Source organism: Schistocerca nitens, chromosome 2 (assembly GCF_023898315.1).
Source record: "Schistocerca nitens isolate TAMUIC-IGC-003100 chromosome 2, iqSchNite1.1, whole genome shotgun sequence".
Taxonomy (NCBI): domain Eukaryota; kingdom Metazoa; phylum Arthropoda; class Insecta; order Orthoptera; family Acrididae; genus Schistocerca; species Schistocerca nitens.
Window position 1 is genome coordinate 1179487370 of NC_064615.1, and position 21285 is coordinate 1179508654.

At 44.3% G+C, this 21285-nt stretch overlaps 1 protein-coding gene across 1 annotated transcript in view; it reads left to right on the forward strand.

Annotated features, from left to right (window-relative positions):
- LOC126235644 (odorant receptor Or2-like) overlaps positions 1 to 21285 on the forward strand; it is a 90979-nt gene that overhangs the window by 50649 nt on the left and 19045 nt on the right. The window lies entirely within an intron of this gene.

Below are 21285 nucleotides of genomic sequence, written 5' to 3' on the forward strand. Positions count from 1 at the left end.
AGCCAACCATTCAGCAAAACACCTAGCCTATCATAGGGGTACGTGCACAGAACACCACCAGTTCCTATAAAATACAATATCATACTTCTCATGAGGGGATAATAGACACCAAGTTCAAAATAGTATCCGTTCAAACAAGCCAAAAAACCAATTGTTCCCACCGGAAGCCTGTTCATTAAATACTGGGTGGGCAGCGTGCTGTATACGCGCGTAGAACTCCAGATCTTCAAGGTTATCTAAAATCTTCCCTTTTGGTTCTAAATGCAGAATCCTTAGGCTATCTTCTGTCGGGACCAGCTTATGGCCAGTCTCCATCATATGGCACCCCAGTCCATTATTATTACCGTAGTTATGTTCTCTAAACCTCGTGGCGAAATCCCTACCCGTTTGGCCAGTGTATGTCCCAGCACATCCTCCACACTTAATTTCGTATACACCGGATTGCTTGAACTTATCTCTTTTCCTTTCTTCCTTATGTCGCAATATTCCCACCAACATCTACCTTGTATGGAACCCTACGCGAACGCCAGACTTCCTGAAGGCACTAGTTATCTTTTGCCAACATGGTCCAACGTATTACCTTGACACAAACTTACTATTTAATTTTTGCGGCCCGACTGCCGCGTCTTGCCAAGAATTTTAGCTCCAAACTCTCGTATAAAATTTTCCGAGTATCCTTAGAGTCCGAGTATCCTTACAGTCATTTCAATATCCCTATCACTGGCTTCTTTCCTCAAATTAAATCTGTATAACCTGTTAAACATTGACGAAAAGAACGCCTTTTTACGTGTTGGGTGTGGCATGAATCCACCGCAATTATTGTGTCTGTTGTCGTTGGCTTCCGAAATATTCCTATTTCCAAACCATTCCTATTCTTAGTGATTTGTAAGTCGAGATAGCTCAGGTAATTTTTGACTTCTACCTCTACTGTGAACTTAATTTTTCCATGCATACTATTAAACTGGGGAGCTAGCTGATCTATCCAATCCAACGCCCCTTTAAATAAAATAAATATGTCATCAACATATCTGCTGTAAATTACAATGTCATTTAGCAAATCGCTCTGAGAGCTGAAAAGCTTTACCTCTAGATTATTGATAAAAATCTCTGATAAAAGGCCTGATAGGCTTGACTCCATATCAAGGCCATCTTGTTGCACAAAAGTTTTACCATTAAATGTGCAATAATTAAATGACAAGGTCAGTCGTAACAACTCCATAAAATCAACTACTTCATTATGAGCCATTTCCTCATTCATTAGCAAATTCGTGTGGATAATTTCCAGTGTCTTATTGACCGGGATGTTCGTATACAAATTAACTATATCAGATGAGGCTAACACAACTCCATCGGGCACCCTAATACTTCGTAGAAGGCCAGCCATCTCAGAACTATTACATACAATAAAGGTCTCCGTAAAATTATAATATATTTTCAGTTCATCATGACAAAATCTATTCAGATAGTAATTTGGGCTTCAACAAGCGCTAATAATCAGACGGATTGGTTTCTCAATTTTATGGAGCTTAATTTGAGCCCTCAACTGTGGCATTTTGAGATTCATCATGAAAAACCTATTTTCTCTTTACATCTGAGTTAAGCAGGAAATGCGAGTCATTAATGTATGACGTATAACCCACGTATGTTTTGGAATTTCATGAAAATGCTCTTCCTCTCACAATTAAAGTTTTTCCATGTGGTAGAGGGGTGTAAGTTGTTGGTTGAAGTCTTCTATTTGGGCAATCATGACCCATGAGTATCACTTGGCTGTAATTCGATGGGTTGATGGCTGCCGCCGATGTGGTTGCCGTTGGGTTTAACAGGTAGCGCCTAAGACGTTTGTGTACCCGAGCTGATCACAGGGTTTTACTTTATGACGGATAATGTTGGTTATATTTAATATGGTGGTATTCTTTTAGAGATTTGAGAGGTTGAAATGTTTATTCAGGAAGGAATTCCCCCCCCCCCCCCCCCCCGCCGTATTATTTATTTTATATTGACATATGGTTTGAGTTGTGCTTAGTGCCTATAGGCATAGGATGGCAATGTAAAAAAAAATAGTTTTGGAGTTTTTAAGAAAAATTAAAAAATCCTTTAGTGTTAATGTGTAAGGAAGTAATATTCCGATTGATAATAGTAATTACACCCTGTTAGATGTTGTATGCTGAGCATATTATTATCAAATTACAAGTGAACGCATGGAGCACATGACCAAGCAGCTCCCCCTACCGAGGGCGCTTCGCTGCTAGTTGACTTGCTTAGCGTCAGTATACGCCCTGTTTCAAGACTGCTTGCGTCGCAGTCGTATGTTATTGGACACTTTCTTTGAGTTGTCAAGGCTGTACGCCTGGTTGGTTAGGAAGGAGTTGAAGTTTGTGGTATGTAACTCATATGACCAGATCTCATTTTCTGTAACGTTGAGACGTGTTGAGTGTGCTGTTCACTCATATTTTGTACTTTTTTGTAACAGATGTCTGAAGATGGGTGTGATGCCGAAGCGCGTTACATGTTCTAATAAAAGAGTCAATTAAACGTCTGATAACTTTAATGCGATTGTACAGCACCGGTTGCTAATTATTAAGTAGGAATCCCTGTCGAAATCCTTGGTCAGAATGGGATTTATTTGTATTTGAGTTCTGGGGAAATATGTGTAAGAAAAAAATAAAAGGCTAGTGTTATTGTTTGACAAAGAAAATTTATAGCAAGAAATGCATATCTAGTAAAACAAAACTAAAACACTATACCACTGTGGTACGACCAGAATGTTTATGTGGATGTAATGCCTAACAATGAACTATAAGCTGAACAGAATGGAGGTACACGAAAGACTCATAGTTAGAAAAACAATGGGTGAAATACAAACTACAGAATGCTGGAAAATGAGAAGTAATGAGGAGATCTACTAAAATGAACAGAAAATATTAGAAGTAATGGCTGAAATGAGATTAATCTTTTTTCACACCTATACGTAATGAATGAGGACGCGCTTATGAAACGAATATTCCTGTATTTCTGGAAGAAGATATCAAAAATAGCACTGATTACAGAAATAAGGAAAGATATAGAAAGAAACAATATCAAAGAATCGGAAATAACAGACAGAAATCTTTTCAAGAATGAAATATTAAATCTAGAAGGCTCTCAATGCGGAAGAAGTGAGAAATCGGAAATAACATGGACAGAAGAGCGGAAAAGATGACATGGGAAAAAGATGGAGTACTGAAAAAATAGAAGACAACAAGAAAAGAAGAGGAACTGACGTTGTTACGTGGCCCTAGTCGGTTAAGACGAAAATAAAAGAAAAGCCTGGTGTTTTTTTGTACACTGAAGTGATTTGAACACATACAGATGGCGAGAGTGCGTTGGCGGAGTTGTCATTTGTGCGACAAGAGTGTGCCGAGAATACGAAAGTTCAGGCGTTATCTCTCACCAAGGGCTAGGCAGTGGCCGACGGCCTTATTGAACGACCGAGAGCAACGGCATTTTCTAAAGTGCGTGAAATGACAGCCGAAATCAATGTGGGACGGACGACAGACGTATCCAGTAGGACAGTGCGACGAAATTTGGCGTTAATGGTCTGTGGCAGCAGACGGCTATGGAAGCAGACGACCGATATGAGCCTTTGCTAATACCACGACTGGAAAACCGTGGCCTCGTCAGATGAGTCCCCATTTCACTTGGTGAGGGCAGAGAAGCTAAAGAAAAATGGCTACAGGAAAAATGTAAAGAAAAATTGTCGGAAGCCCTGACTCATCATATAGGAGGGTTAACTCAACTTTCGGTGAAATTAAAAGCAACGGTGGTACACTAAAATTCATACAGTGAATTCCACTGCTAAATGCAGAGGAGAGCCTCAATGATGGGGAAGACGTGTGACGACGTGACAAAAAGAGAAACAGGAGTCGATAAAAGAATCGGAATTTAAAAGAGAGTTGGAAGACTTAAGACCGAATAAGGCAAAAGGGGTCACTGGGGAAACTGGCAACTAAACGGCTATTCACGTTGATATGTAGAATGTATGAGTCTGGTGATATATCATCTGACTTTCGGAAAAATAGGCTATCATCCTCACGAGATCCTGCTTTCAAGAGCTGAGAAGGGCGAGAATCACTGCACAATCAGCTTATGCATCCAAATTTCTTACAAGAATAATATACAGAAGAATGGAAAAGATGATTGAAGATGTGGTAGATGAAAATCAGTTTGGCTTTAGGAAAGGTAAAGGCATGAGAGAGGCAATTCTGACGTTGCGTGTAATAATGGAAGCAAGACTAAAGAAAAATCAAGACAGGTTCATAGGCTTTGTCGACCTGGAAAAAGCGTTCGACAATGTCACATGGTGCAAGATGTTCGAAATTTTGAGAAAAATATGGTAAACTAGTGGGAGGGACGGTTAATATACAACATGTAGAAGAGCCAAGAGGGAAAAATAAGAGTGGACGAGCAAGAACGAAGTGCTCAGATTAAACAGGGTGTAAGACAGGGAAGTAGTCTTTCGCCCCTGCTGTTGAATCTCTACATCCAAGAAACAACGATGGAAATAAAAGAAAGGGTCAGGAGTGGAATTACAATTCAAGGTGAAAGGAAGTGAATGATAAGATTGGCTGATCACGTTGCCAACCTCAGTGAAATTACACGATCTGCTGAATGGAATTAACATTCTAATGAGTACAACATATGGAAGAAAATTGAAGAAAGACGAATGTAATGAAAATAGCAGAAATGAGAATCGTGAGAACTTAACAACAGGTTTCGTGATCACGAAATAGATCTGAGATTGGAATACATCCTGCAAATAACTGAGGACATAAGTCACAGAAGAGGATGTGGTGGCGGGCTACATAAAAAACAAGGACGAGGGAGAGAGAGAGAGCTGATGGTAGGATTCGGGTTTGGCGTTGTCTCCACGAAGCTATGGACCCAAGTTGTCAACTAAATGCTGTGCCAGTTGGTGGCAGCTGACAATGGTGTGGGCTGTGTCTGCGTGGAGTGGACGAGGTCCTCTGGTCCAATTGAACCGATCATTGACTGGAAATCGTTACGTTCGGCTACTTGGAGAACATTTGCAGCCACTCGTGGGCTTCATGTTCGCATACAAAGATAGAACTTTTATGGATGAGAATGCGTCATGTCACCGGGTCACAATTGTTCGCAATTGGTCTGAGGAACATTCTGGACGATTCGAGCGAATGATTTGGCCATCCAGGTCGCCTGACGTGTATCTCATGGAACATTTGTGGGACGTAATTTCGTGCAGAAATGCCCGCACCGACAGCCCCTTCCGCAGTTATGGAGGGATGCGGAGGCGGCACGACTCGATACTTCTGCAGAGAAAGTCCGAGACTTGTAGAGCACACGCCACGGCGAGTTGCTACACTACTCGGGGTAAAAGTGGTCCGACACTATATTAGCAGCTATCCCACGACTTTTGTCACCTCATTATACAGCCATATTAGTTTACGCGTGCAAATGGCTTCAAATGGCTCTGAGCACTATGTGACTCAACTGCTGTGGTCATAAGTCCCCTAGAACTTAGAACTACTTAAACCTAACTAACCTAAGGACAGCACACAACACCCAGCCATCACGAGGCAGAGAAAATCCCTGACACCGCCGGGAATCGAACCCGGGAACCCGGGCGTGGGAAGCGAGATTACGCGTGCATTGAAAACAGTAAATCACTGGTTCGACACGTACACTGCAGCTGTGCCTCTGCAGTCAAAAAACAATCACAAATTGATATTCATGCAGGAATCGACAGAAAATGCAAAACTGTAAACTTTGGCAGGCGACGGATGAATGTGTGCCGCAGTAGCAAAATTTCATCACGCAGCTAGGAAGGATAGCAAACAGAGGACACGTCGATACCACGGCATAAGATCTTACCCAATTTCATTCTGTGCACTCAGTTGGACAGTAACTGTGGCTAGCAGACAGGCGTGTGAACAATATACGCACATGTCAGTATTTGAGAGAAGACACGTAGCTGGGCTCGAAGAAAGCGGTTGGACTAGTCGTCGATTTGCTCGACATTCCACAACGTTGGCAAGGATGGCTAACACACAGCCGAACAGAGCGTCAAGAAGGAAGAGTGGACCTAGAGAGACGACAGAACCGGGGGAGCTGTCAGAGAGGCGCTCAGAGCCCCCGATCCATCATCACCGTCGATATGGCGTGCAACTGGTGTTACAGCGGCCACAGGGACCACAGGAGAGGGGCTGAGCTCACGGCGCCCCTTGCGCCGACCAGTATTAACCTTAGTACTCCAACAAGCCCGTTTGCAGTGGTGTCCAATAAATTCGGCCTGGAATCTCGTTGGCTGGAGCAGAACTGTGTTCAGTGATGGGTCACTTGAAATTGAACCCCCATGCCACGCCTAAACTCGCCTCTCACAGCGGCGTGATACCAACCTGCCTGTCCCCTGCCACACTGTCCCACAACCTGGAGTGACGGTCTGGAACGTTTGGAGCATTATGGGCAGGGCCAAGCCCAATAACTGCTTTGTACATTTGTTTTTCTGTTCATGTACATCACATCTACCGATTTCCGTCCTATTCAGATAATTCCTTCGAGGTACATTTTTCTTTTGTCTCTTAGTGTATATCAAAAGACGTTCATCAATGTCGATGTTCTTTAACTTTAGAGACACATTTTGTGGTATTGCCTACGTACTTTGCATAAATAAGTAATAATTACTTGATTACTTTAAGATTTTCTAATGAGCTTCTTCGTTCAAAATTTCTAAATGTCGGAATCTTACGAATTCCGCAGCAATTCGAAAAAAAAGCTTGTTTGCTGCTGCTCTCAGTTATAAATAGCGACCAAAAAGTTTCAGTTGGCAGAAAGTGCATTCCAGAATCGGCATGCCAGTCAGACACCGCCCTGATCATTGAGGCAGTCATCCCACCGACGCCGCCACGTCGATGACACCTCTTTGCTAAAACACCGAGTCCTGCTGCGTGAACAAGTCCGAAACAGCCTGCCGACAGGAATCATCGATCCATGAAGGACTTCTTTAAGACACCGAAGGCATGATGATCGCAATGATAAAGTCCAGAACTATAGCGACGGTGCTCGGGTGTCTCCCAGGTGAATCGGTGTAACTTCGGCGTTACGATATTTGCGATATGTAAATTGAAGGTGGAGAGGGGAAGAAAGGAAAGGAAAGGGGAGGGATCACTGCTGTCATCTGCAATGGGACATTACGCGCAATCGGCGGTGACGACCGGGATTCGAAACCGGGATATCCCGCCTAATATCCCGCTTACTAGGAAGGTACGGTAACCACTGCGCCATGCGGGACACTGTGTTATCGCAACTGCACGCACTATCTCCTCTCGCCTCGAGGCCGATCCACACCGAGCGCCACCTAACTGCAGCCCCTGTCCATTTCCTTCATATTTGCTCTTCCGAGGTTCCCACGGGAGATCGGACGTATTTGCGCATTCGCACCGAAGAAGTTGCCAGAGATTGTTATCATGGGCGATGTGCTCCTTTAAAGAAAGGGCCGGCCGAAGTGGCCGTGCGGTTAAAGGCGCTGCAGTCTGGAACCGCATGACCGCTACGGTCGCAGGTTCGAATCCTGCCTCGGGCATGGATGTTTGTGATGTCCTTAGGTTAGTTAGGTTTAACTAGTTCTAAGTTCTAGGGGACTAATGACCTCAGCAGTTGAGTCCCATAGTGCTCAGAGCCATTTGCTTTTTTTTAAAGAAAGGAAAGAAAATAACGAACACAATAACAAGGGGCTGTCCACAGGGATCAGTGTGTGGCTCGGAGTCTCGGGATGTAGCACTGAAGCCCAAACTACGGAAGTTATATGACAGCGGTGACATAAGTGGACCGGTGAGACTTGCGAATCACGTGCTTTTGTAAATGTCGACTCCAGAAGAATTATGGAAGAGAAACGTAATGCGGCCGTCCACGAACTTGAGAGCTGGTGTCGAAGTGTTAAATTATCACTAGCACCTCACAAAACAGCGTACCTTCTGCTGAAAGGGAACTTAATAAGAAACTCTCAAATGAAATTGAATGATGTAACGATTAGGAGAGGCGCAGTAACGAAATATGTAGGGGAGAGTCGTAACTTAGCACATCATGTATAGGAAGCAGGCAGAAAAAGTAGAATTGTGATGGCAGATAGGCCATTTGTGCTTCCTTTGAAGACAATCAGAGTTCACCACCAATCTATATTAGCATCAGTCGAGATTGTGGCTCATACATTGCAGATAGTGAAGCTAGCCTCAGTAGTGAAAAGAGTTCAGTGAGGTGTGCCACTAAGATTAAAGGGAGCCTCATCCACTACCCTGGATGACGATTTGTTATTAATTCTAGGAGTATACCCATTGGACTTGGAAATTAGAAAAAGGGGAGCCTTTCACTGGGTAAAGAAAGGCAATCAAGTGGAAGTTCTTGGAACTGATGCCAATTCGAAAAAAGCAGGAAAAGATCGCATATTACAGCTGTGGAAAAGTGAGTGGGACACTTGAGGCACAGGCAGGAGAACACTACAATTTTTCCCCTAACGTCAGGGAGGGATTAAAAATGAGATTTCTTAACCCATCGAGTGGATTGACAAAGAACCTGAATGTCCATGGCCCTTATAGTACAAAATCAGGTGAGTGATAGCTGCGCCTGCTGCTGTGTGGGCACACCAGAACACACGCTCTATAAAGGTGCTGCGGATGATGGACGTCAAGTGTTAAGTATACGGGATCGCAAAGCGGCACTAAGGAGCGAGTCGACCTGGCTCTTCTTGGACGATACTGCAGCCGCAGTATCGAGAAAAGCCAAGGAAGCCTTCACGAGGCATTCAACCATAAGTCAACATGCTGTCCTCCAGGCTAGACAACATAATATGCAGATTGAGAGAAGGTAATTGAGGTAGGCGACTAGCGAAAGAAATACTGTAATACTGTCCCAAGAATCTAGATTGCGTTGGTGAAAGAGATTATGGAGGTGTGGACTTTCAGGAGTAATAGTGACTGCTGTAGTTTCTTGCTAAGTGGAAACGCTGCTGACCTGCTTCCCTACGACCAGAGACTCCAGCAGATTATGACTCTTGACAGGATAGTATGAGGGCGGATCCAGTACCGGAGACAACCATCCGTAAGTTATGTGCACCAAAATACATGAACAAACACAGAACGAATTCTGTAGCGTTTGTAGCAGATTAGCAGCTGGGTAATTCGTTAAGGATTTTAACGTAGTTTTGTAGTAGTAGAACTAGTTTTTAATCTCTTTCTTTTAATTAAGTATCAGAAGTAAATTTATTACCATCTCAGGAAATGTGATTTATATGGCCTATTTTAGCTTTTCAGATAATAGGCTGTAATTATAAAGAATACATAAATAAATAAATAAAGTATCGTTATTCTAATATACACTCCTGGAAATTGAAATAAGAACACCGTGAATTCATTGTCCCAGGAAGGGGAAACTTTATTGACACATTCCTGGGGTCAGATACATCACATGATCACACTGACAGAGCCACAGGCACATAGACACAGGCAACAGAGCATGCACAATGTTGGCACTAGTACAGTGTATATCCACCTTTCGCAGCAATGCAGGCTGCTATTCTCCCATGGAGACGATCGTAGAGATGCTGGATGTAGTCCTGTGGAACGGCTTGCCATGCCATTTCCACCTGGCGCCTCAGTTGGACCAGCGTTCGTGCTGGACGTGCAGACCGCGTGAGACGACGCTTCATCCAGTCCCAAACATGCTCAATGGGGGACACATCCGGAGATCTTGCTGGCCACGGTAGTTGACTTACACCTTCTAGAGCACGTTGGGTGGCACGGGATACATGCGGACGTGCATTGTCCTGTTGGAACAGCAAGTTCCCTTGCCGGTCTAGGAATGGTAGAACGATGGGTTCGATGACGGTTTGGATGTACCGTGCACTATTCAGTGTCCCCTCGACGATCACCAGTGGTGTACGGCCAGTGTAGGAGATCGCTCCCCACACCATGATGCCGGGTGTTGGCCCTGTGTGCCTCGGTCGTATGCAGTCCTGACTGTGGCGCTCACCTGCACGGCGCCAAACACGCATACGACCATCATTGGCACCAAGGCAGAAGCGACTCTCATCGCTGAAGACGACACGTCTCCATTCGTCCCTCCATTCACGCCTGTCGCGACACCACTGGAGGCGGGCTGCACGATGTTGGGGCGTGAGCGGGAGACGGCCTAACGGTGTGCGGGACCGTAGCCCAGCTTCATGGAGACGGTTGCGAATGGTCCTCGCCGATACCCCAGGAGCAACAGTGTCCCTAATTTGCTGGGAAGTGGCGGTGCGGTCCCGTACGGCACTGCGTAGGATCCTACGGTCTTGGCGTGCATCCGTGCGTCGCTGCGGTCCGGTCCCAGGTCGACGGGCACGTGCACCTTCCGCCGACCACTGGCGACAACATCGATGTACTGTGGAGACCTCACGCCCCACGTGTTGAGCAATTCGGCGGTACGTCCACCCGGCCTCCCGCATGCCCACTATACGCCCTCGCTCAAAGTCCGTCAACTGCACATACGGTTCACGTCCACGCTGTCGCGGCATGCTACCAGTGTTAAAGACTGCGATGGAGCTCCGTATGCCACGGCAAATTGGCTGACACTGACGGCGGCGGTGCACAAATGCTGCGCAGCTAGCGCCATTCGACGGCCAACACCGCGGTTCCTGGTGTGTCCGCTGTGCCGTGCGTGTGATCATTGCTTGTACAGCCCTCTCGCAGTGTTCGGAGCAAGTATGGTGGGTCTGACACACCGGTGTCAATGTGTTCTTTTTTCCATTTCCAGGAGTGTATTAACAGCAGTACGTCGACAATACTCAATGCTACGTTTTGTTGCCCTTCATGGCAAGCCATCCTCTGCTTGTGTTTGAGCAAGATAATGCCTGCCCGCACATAATGAGAGTTTGTATTGCTTATATTCATGCTTGGCAAACCCTACCTTGGCCTGGAACGTCGCTGGGTCAATCCCCAATTCAGAACGTTCGGAACATCATGGGCAGAGCCAAGTTCAATAACCAATTGAATGTACATGTACGTTCGTCATTCTGTGCATGTACATTAGGTAGACCGATTTTCGTCCATTTAGATAATCTCTTCGTGAAACGTCGTTCTGTTTCTTTTGCTTTTTTTTTATTTTTTTGTTTATTATTTCTTAGAGTGCATGTAAAAACAAGTTCATTAATTTCAAACTACTTTAACTTTAGAAGCACATAGTATGGTACTCTCTACTAAAGACATTTTTGCTACCATTACAACTAAAAGAATAGAAATAAGAGCAACGTAAGAGTATTCCGGCCACGCTTCATTAAGGGGGGGGGGGCTGTATGTAAAACTGGTCAAAAATGTAGAAATTTTTTGCACATGATAATTCTTTAGCATGTTAAAAATATTTTTTTCAATTTTCAGAGTTTAATACTTGCTTAGAATGATGTAAAATCCAGCTTCTTTGAATCAGTTCACAGTGCCATGCCTCCTTTTTTACACCACTCTCTCCTTTTTTCCGATATTTTATTGTGGCCTGCCACCTGAAAAGACATCTGTAGAGTTCAGAAGACTTTGGGCCCATTTACGATGCGGTTGAAGAAATGCACATATGGTGAAACACAAAACCTGAACGACAGCTTTAATAATATCATTTACAAGAGAAGCCAAAAGACAACGTTAGATCATCTACTATTCACCGACTTTCCTCATATTATCCAATCTTGTGTTCAATGACGGATACAGTGAAGCATCAGGGCCCTTGTGAGACCAGGGATTGATGCAGGTTACTTCACTGAAAGCCTACTGAAGAAGACTGTGATGTGCGTATTGCTAGTTCCGAATTGTCAATGAAGGATGCTGGCAAAAGGGCATGCCAGAAGGATCAGACTAGAGGAAAAAAGTTTGAAGACCAAGAAGGCCAAATCTACGGTAATGGCCAGTATTAAAATACTTGTTACCGGCAAATAAAATCTTTTTTTCTGCGTTTCGCGCAATTTTCACTTTTCGCTGGCAAGGAACATTTTCTGCTGAACCACTGCAGAAAAAAACGGCGAAATTTTCTATAGGCTTTGTACGTACTATAACACAACTTCTTGCGTTAAGAGATCTTTGGAAGTGCATTACTGTCAAATTCACTTAAATTTTTGTGAAACAAAAGGTGCTATGTATGGTACATATAAATTTAAGAAAATGGGTTGTGAGATTTTTAAGACTGATATTAAAAAACTCGTACAGATTCCTTTATCTGATTACTAAGAATAACCTACCCCATTTTGTCAGTGATAAGTAAAGTAACTTTCAGTTTCTCATCTGATAACATGTATTCTAAAAGTGTCCAGTAATTTCCTGACAAATTATTTGACAAAAGATTGCAAAAATCCTCCTGATTATAGTCAGCAACATAATGACAACATATGCAAAATTTGGTTCCGTTATCTCTCAAATACCAAAAGTTACATTAGCTTACATGTACCCATGTGTTTTCTCCTCCCTTAATCTGTGCAACAACGTTTCTATGGAAACTTGTAGCAGTTTCTTTTGAAAAAAAAATCACCTCACTACATTGATAAAGCTCTAGACCCGTCGTCTAGCGATAGCGCCTTTGACCAGTAGTCAAAACGTCCATGATTCCGCGTTCGAACCTCACCACTGCTTAAATTTTGAATAAAAATCATCAGCAATGGTGACCAATACCTTTCAGCATAAGCAGTCATTCTCATTCTGCCAATGGCCTTGTCAGAGAGGGTGGAGGAGCGGACAGAGACTCAGGACACTCTCTTGCTCTTGCGATGGGAAATTGTCCCTAAAAGGCGGATGAATCAACAAAGATCAAGGGCATGAGAATGCAGAAGGCAATGGAAACCACTACATTAAAGACGAATAATGTGTATCCACAGGACGTGTACTCCGTAATTGAAAACAGTGTCCTGATGATCTCTCCATTGACAAAAGATGAAACGGACTAGTGCCCTCCTGGGATCTCCGGGAGGAGACTGCCAAGTGGGAGGTGACCATGAGGAAAAGATCTAATAACCAACGAAAGGATAACGTTCTAAGAATCGGGGCGTGAAATGACAGAAGCTGGAACGTGCTAGAGAAGCTAGAAGGTCTGAATAGGTAAATATTAAGGGTCAATCTAGAGATAGTGTGGATCAGTGAAGTGAAATGCATGGAAGACAAGGAATATGAGGTAATATCAACAGCCGGAAAAAGTGCTACTACTGGAGTAGGATTCGTCTTGAATAGGTCGCTAAAGCATAGAGTGAGTTACGGTGTACAGTTCAGTGATACTTTGGTTCTCTTCAGAACTGACAACAAACGAACACGGAGAACAGTAGTTGAGATGTAGTCATGCCAATGCCACAATCAGAAGATGAAGAGAAAGTGTAATTCAGTATGTAAAGGCAGATGAAAATCTAAATGTCATGATGGATTAGAATGCGGTTTTAGGGGAAGAAGTAAAGGATTACGGGAGAGTATGGGTTTGGTAGAAGAAATGAGAAAGGGGAAAGACTAATTGAGTGCTGCAATAAATATCTGTTAGTAATAGAGAATACACTGTTCAGGAATCACAAGGGGAGGAAATATATTTCGAAAATGTATGGAGATACAGGGAGTTTTCACTTACACCATTACACCACGACCAGGCAGAGATTCGGAAATCAGACAGCGGACTGTAAGACCTACACTGCAGCAGGAACAGATTCAGATCACACTTCAACAATGACGAAGAGTGAGCTGAAGCTTAGGAGACTGGACAGGAAGAATGAGTGCGGAAGCAAGTGGGTTACGGAAGTACTAAGGAATGTAGAAATACGCGTGCTCTAAAGCTATAGATATAGCGATAACGACTAACTCAATAGGCAGTTATACAAGGAAGGTAAACTGCGAAGAAACTAAGGATGACAGCAAAAGTGCTTCAGTTGATCGATGAAAGAAAGAAGTACATGTTCAGGATATCCAGGAAGACAAGTCACTTAGGGATGTAATAAACAGGAAGGTTCAAAAAATGGCTCTGAGCACTATGGGACCTAACATCTGTGGTCATCAGTCCCCTAGAACTTAGAACTACTTAAACCTAACATCACACACATCCATGACCCAGGCAGGATTCAAACCTGCGACCGTAGCGGTCACGCGGTTCCAGACTGAAACGCCTAGAACCGCACGGCCACGCCGGCCGGCATACAGGAAGGGCAGGAAAGGTAAGGCAAAGTAGCTGCATGAAAAGCATGCAGAAATCAGAACGAAGTTACTGACTCAAGGACTAACCGCACATACAGGAAATTCAAAACAGTTATCAGTGAAATTAAAAGCAAAGGCAGTAAAATTAAGAGTGGAATGGAAATTCCGCTAATAAACTCTGGGGAGGGAGCGAATAGAAGGAAAGAGTACACTGAAGGCCTCTACGAGGGGAAAGACTTGTCTGATCACGTCGACAGGGAAGAGATAGGGGATCAGAATTACAAAGAGCTTTGGACGACTTAAGATCACATAAGACAGAAAGGATAGATAATATTCCATTGGAATTTATAAAATAATTTGGAGATGTGGCAACAAAACGACTATACGCGTTGGTGTGCAGAATGTGTGGGACTGGCGACATACCATCACACTTTCGGGAAAACATCGTCAACACAATTCCGAAGACAGCAAGAACCAACAAGTGCGAGAATTATCGCACAATCAGCTTAACAGCACATGCATCAAAGTTGCTGACAAGAATAATATAAGAATTGGAAAGGAAATGGAGGATCTATCGGGTGACGATCAGTTTGTCTTTAGGAAAGGTAAAGGCACCAGACAAGCAGTTTTAAAGTCGTGGTTGATAACTGAAGCAAAACTGCACTAAAATCAAAACACGTTCACAGAATGTTTCGACCTGGAAAAAGCGTTCGGCAGTGTCAAATGGAGCAAGATTTAAATTCTGAGACTGATCTAGGGATATTGTGGGGAAGTTATACGGAAATCCTCGTAATGTACAATATGTGCAAGAATTCAGAAGAAACAATAAGACTGGACGACCAAAAACGAAGTACGCGGATTAAAGAGATGTAAGTAAGGGGTATAGCCTTTCACCCTTACACTTATACATCGAAGAAGCAACAAGGGAAGTAAGGTTCAAGAGTGACGTTAAAATTTAGCGTGCAAAGATATCAATGATAAGACACGTTAATGACATTGCTATCCTCAGTGAAAGTGAAGAAGAATTACACGATGTGTTGAACGGAATGAATCGTCTAACGAGTAAAGAATATAGACAGTAAATCGACGAAAGACGAAAGTAATGAGAAGTAGCAGAAATGAAAACAACAACGAACTTAACAACGTAATTGGAGATCACGAAGTAGAAGAAGTTAAAGAATTCTTCTACTTAGGCTCCAAAATAACTAACAGCGGATGCAGCAAGGGGATATAAAAAGGAGATTAGCACAGGAAAAAAGGGGTTTCCTGGTCAAGAGAAGTCTGCCAGTATCAGATACAGTTCAAAAATGGTTCAAATGGCTCTGAGCACTATGGGACTTAACATCTATGGTCATCAGTCCCCTAGAACTTAGAACTACGTAAACCTAACTAACCTAAGGACATCACACAACACCCAGCCATCACGAGGCAGAGAAAATCCCTGACCCCGCCGGAATCGAACCCGGGAACCCGGGCGTGGGAAGCGAGAACGCTACCGCACGACCACGAGCTGCGGGCATCAGATACAGTCTTTAATCTCAGGAAGAAATTAGTGTGAATGTACATTTGGAACACATTACGGTATGGTAGTGGATCACGGTCTGTGGAAACATCAGAACACAAGGGAATCGAAGCATTTGAGATGTGCTACAGAAAAATGTTAAAAATTAGGTGGACCGATAAGGAATGAGGGAGTTGTCGACAGTATAAGCGAGGAAGGGAATGTATGGAAAATACTGACAAGAATGATGGACAGGACGATAACACATGTGTTACGACATAAGGAACTATCTTCCGTGGTGCGTTGAGGGAGTTGTAGAGGGTACAAACTATAGAAGAAGACAGAGATTGGAATACATCCCGAAAATAATTGAGGATGTTGACAGGAAGTGCTACTCTGAGATGAAAAGTTTGCAAAGGACAGGAATTCGTGGTGGATTGCATCAAACTAGTCAGAAGACGGAAGACTTAAAAAATGTAAAGGATTTCTGGGAGGCAGGAGGTGCCCAGCACAGTGAATGTTGTATGGGGAATAGTTGTCTTCATATGATCCCGCGAGGCCTTGTCCAGACTGTGGCGGCCCATTTTCCCACAGTTACCGCCACTGCATGTCATAATTCAGTTTTTCGACGCTACAGAATGGCTGCTGAGACGGGGCAGTTGGGACTTCAGTTACATCACTGATGAAGAATACAACTGCCTCTTCTCCATGTGGGAGCTGGATTCTGAGTTATCTGCAGCTTGTGGCCAACTCTTATTATAATGTAAATGAAGGTCGACCACGACGTGCAAAGTTTCGCGCTTGCCCAGTGAGCTGCATGCATGTGGTCCGACGCTCAGCCTTTCTCGGCATTACACTGTACGATATGGCAGCTTCCTCTGTTACTGCCAGCCCTGCCACCTGTCTCAGCACATCCACTGGCGCCACCGATCCGGACCTCTCTTCTTCCCACTTTGAGGGAAATCGTGCCATAAGTCCCGCAGATGCCCTGCTGGCTCTGCCATCGTATGCGGAGGCCACTTGCCGTTCCCTTATAAGAACATGACATGAACGTTCTTTTGGGATCATTTTATTGCGTTAAATAATTGTTTAGTTCAGTATATTTTTGTGCCTTGCGCTGAGCTTTTGGAAGTTATTGCGTTCTGTTTATATGCTTTGTCAGTTGTTGTGTATCAGCTGTCATGGGTCCTACGCCACATATTCGGCAGCCTTGTGCAGTGTTATCTTGCATTATTATTCAGGTATTTGTGTAAATTCAGGTGTTCTTGTTATGTACGTCACTTTGGTTCCGTTCAGTGCTTGTGAGCTTCGATGCCGGTTGTTTGTTTGATGTTGCGTTGCGTTTCCGGAGGTCCGTGCTGGCTGCAAAACAATGTCAGGAGAGACGGATTGTCGTTGGTATCCATGTCCATGGTGAAACAATGTCAAGATATATGGTTCGCCACTGACGTCTGGGGTCACTTGCCTAAGTCCGGGCTGGTCCAGCGCCTCCTCATCTAGCTCCAGCACCACCTCCTATGGCTCCAGTGCCTTCGATGTCTCTTGCACCATCTGCTGTACGAGTCCACACGGTGCAGCTTATGGGGTCATCTGCCATGCCGTCCTGCCCAGCCAGCACGCCCCCTCCAGTCAGCTGCGCCCGACACTGCCCTCAACTCACGCCTTCGCCACGGAGCTGTAGCCTTGGCCGGTGTCCATCACAGCCCCAGTACATGTCAGGTTACAGTCTTGCTGTAACCGGCTTAGCTCACCGGCCACTCGCCGCCCCATCTGGCCGTTAGCCCAACGTTGCTTTTGTCCTTTTGTACCTACACCACAAGAATGCAGCCGTGGCTGGCCACCCTCAAAATGGTTTTTACAGCTGCTTCGGAAGGGTAGTCACAGGCGGGCCTTAGGCAGATTGTACACGGTACCAGTGTGACGTCTTCGCCCTGCATGTTTGCCTGTTCTATGTTATAGGTCAGTGTGAACGATGTTGAATAGCATACCACAGATTCCGATCAAAGTTGTTTTGGTGTCCACCAAGACGAAAGAGACTGCAGGAAACAAAGTAGATACCCAAAATCAGATACCTAGAAAGTTTTCCACGTACAACGAGTGTCCTTGGGTCGGTTGCATGTGAAGTGCGTACACTTGGTTACAACTCACTATGATGCCATGGGACTGCCAACTGAGCAGGCTTATCGGCATATCGATTAATCCGATAATCGCCCCTGTCGTAACTTCTGAACTGCCGACTCACGTTCGAGAAACACGCCGGTCCGCTCACCCACTCAGCTGTACTCACATTTATGTACTCACTTCTCATCTTCATACACGATTGCGTTACAGCATCTTGCAAATCATGACTAAGACGTCCAACCGAAAGACGTTCTCATCGATTTTAAAACTACCATTCATGAAACAGTGAACAGAGTTTGGCAATGTGAGACCTGAGTTTCTCCTGGCGTATACAACTTTCAAATAACTTCCGGTAATTCAGCCAGGTAACACTTTCACCGACCGCCGATATTTCGGCGGGAGAACACCCCGCCATTTTCAAGGCAAACTGCAACGGACAGGCGGCGTACACGCAAATTTAAAACCTCGGTTCTCGGACTGAAGCAGGAAAGATAACACACACACTGAACACTAGTGCCACCAAAGATGACCAAAGTCAGAGCTATCGATGGTGAGACTATGAATTCGCAGGTGAGGTAGCATTGACTCTGTCCCTCTGTTTTTTGACAAGGGAGAGAGCCGGATTCCAAACAGAGTTTAAACAGAAACCTCCATCCCTGTTAATGAGGTTGCTCGCTAATTTAATCTCAACTGCCTCCCTAATAACACTGTCCCAATGCCACCGTTGTTTTAAATAAACATGATTATGTACAAAAGATGCAACGTTTACTATCTGATTCAGCGTATCGCAGAATCGATGCTGACCCCACAAAAAGTGTTGAGAGAAAGACCAACAGCCTCCTGAAGAAATGTGGTTTGTCGCAGGACACTATCAAGAGTCTTAACACCTATATTGCTGTTCCCCCTAGGTTATATGGCCTTCCGAAGGTTCACAAGGAAGGGGTTCCTTTCCGTCCTATAGTAACACCGGCGCTCCGACATATCGTGTAGCCAAGCATCTTGCTTCTCTGTTGAGTCCTCAAGTAGGTCGGTGTGAACATCATATCAGGAACCCAGCTGATTTTTTCACGTCGTTTGGGGAGACTGCGGTTGAATGACTCTGATATTTTAGTGAGTTTCGATGTGGTCTCTCTCTTCACTCGTGTTCCTCTGATTCGTTGTGGTTAATTGAGGCCAGGTTTGGTGCTGAATTAACTAATCTCTTTCGGCATGTGTTGACATCCACTTACTTTTTATTTAATGACCAGTATTACGAGCAGACAGATGGAGTTGCGATGAGTAGTCCGTTGTCTCCTGTGATCGCAAATTTGTTTATGGAAGACTTCGAGGAGCGTGCATTGGAGTCGGCGCCTTTGAAACCCGCCTGTTTCTTTAGATACGTTGACGATACCTTCGTTGTTTGGCCTCATGGTAGGGAGAATTTGAATGTCTTTCTAGAACATCTGAACTCGATCCACCCGAACATTCGTTTTACGATGGAGGTGGAAGAGGATGGTTGCCTTCCCTTTCTTGACATGTTGGTTAGGAGGAAGGATGATGCATCATTGGGACATGCAGTCTACAGTCTACAGGAAACGCACTCACACCGACTTGTACTTACAGGCTAATAGTTGTCACAATCCGGCTCCCCGTGAAGGGGTATTTCGTACCTTGGTACACAGGGCACATATCGTTTCTGACGCCGAGACTTTGCCAGCTGACCTGTCCCATCTTGAAGTTACATTTCGTCAAAATGGTTATAGTGATAGACAGATTGAAAGTGCGTTGCGCTATCGACCAACTGTACATCGGGTGATTGATGATAATTCTGAGTCAACACCTAAGTCTACTGCCTTTTTGCCTTACGTAGGAAACACGTCCAACAAGATCGGTCGTATTTTACGGAAATACGATGTGAAATGTGTTTTCCGACCTCCATCTAAAATTAGAGCACTTTTGAGTTCCGTTAAGGACGATCTTGGACTGCGTAAGGCGGGTGTATATCGTATTCCTTGAAGATGCGGCATGGCATATATTGGTCAGACTATCAGGACCGTGGAGGACCGAAGTACTGAGCATAAACGGCACACACGATTACAGCAGCCAAGTAGATCTGCTATTGCCGAACATTGCTTGGATACTGGTCACCCCATGTTATATAATAACACCGAGATATTGGCATGCACGTCCAGGTATTGGGACAGTGTCATTAGCGAGGCAGTTGAGATTAAATTAGCGAGCAACATCGTTAACAGGGATGGAGGTTTCTGTTTAAACTCTGTTTGGAATCCGGCTCTCTCCCTTGTCAAAAAACAGAGGGACAGAGTCAATGCTACCTCACCTGCGAATTCATAGTCTCACCATCGATAGCTCTGACTTTGGTCATCTTTGGTGGCACTAGTGTTCAGTGTGTGTGTTATCTTTCCTGCTTCAATCCGAGAACCGAGGTTTTAAATTTGCATGTACGCCGCCTGTCCGTTGCAGTTTGCCTTGAAAATGGCGGGGTGTTCTCCCGCCGAAATATCGGCAGTCGCTGAAAGTGTTACCTGGCTGAATTCGCGGAAGTCATTCGAAAGAGTTTGGGAAAATTAATATATCATGGGCTTTCGGATTCACCTTGCTCAGTCTTGGTGGTGGATGATGGAGGTGCTAGACCAGTCGAATACTTATAAGGCAACTCCAACAAGCCAGAGAGTTATTACTTGAAAATTTCTTCGTGCTACCTTTTCTGAGTCTTGATGAGGCGATGGAGTGCTTCACTGATGATTTCATGACTGTTATCCCTGTTGATTGGGTGTGGGAAGACGGGGGAGCACGCTTTGAAACAGAACCCTGCAATAGTAAAATTTACCAGGTACGTTTTCGACACATGTACTGTATATCCCCCGACGCCTTGTTTCCGCCAACTGTATGGGCCGAATACGGGTCCACCTACAACTGTACCACCAACAGTTGCGAAGCTTTCCATAAAAATAAAAAAAAATAAGAAACCTGTTGAGAAGGAAGCGTTTTTACAGGCGTAGAAGGAAGAACTGAGGAAACGAATCATCTATCGATGCGGTTTTAACTAAACTGAATCTTTCAACAAAAGAGTTGGCTTCATGTTTTTGACCCAACAACTGGAAAAGTAAAACTGGATGATATTTTTTTGACGGTTTGTTGTTTGTCAGTGATGTATTTATTGACTGATGTTTTAGTTGTAATTTAAGTGGCGAATATGGGAGGCCGTCTGCCATCTTCCTCGTGGTGGCCCTCGGGTAAGGCTAACTGGCTGACTAAATCCCGTGTTCGCTGCTAACACGTCACCAGTTTGCCTCTGTCTGCAGTTTACATAATTAAGAGAGGGCTGTCCACAGTTCACAAGTTGTTTTTGGATCTATAACGTCGACCAATTCTTCAGGTATCGATAAACAGATATTCGAAATAAAGTTTTAATGGATGCCTTTTCCAAGGATGTTTCGAAAAGTTAATATGACTGTCCTGCTAAAAGCAAAACTTCGTTGG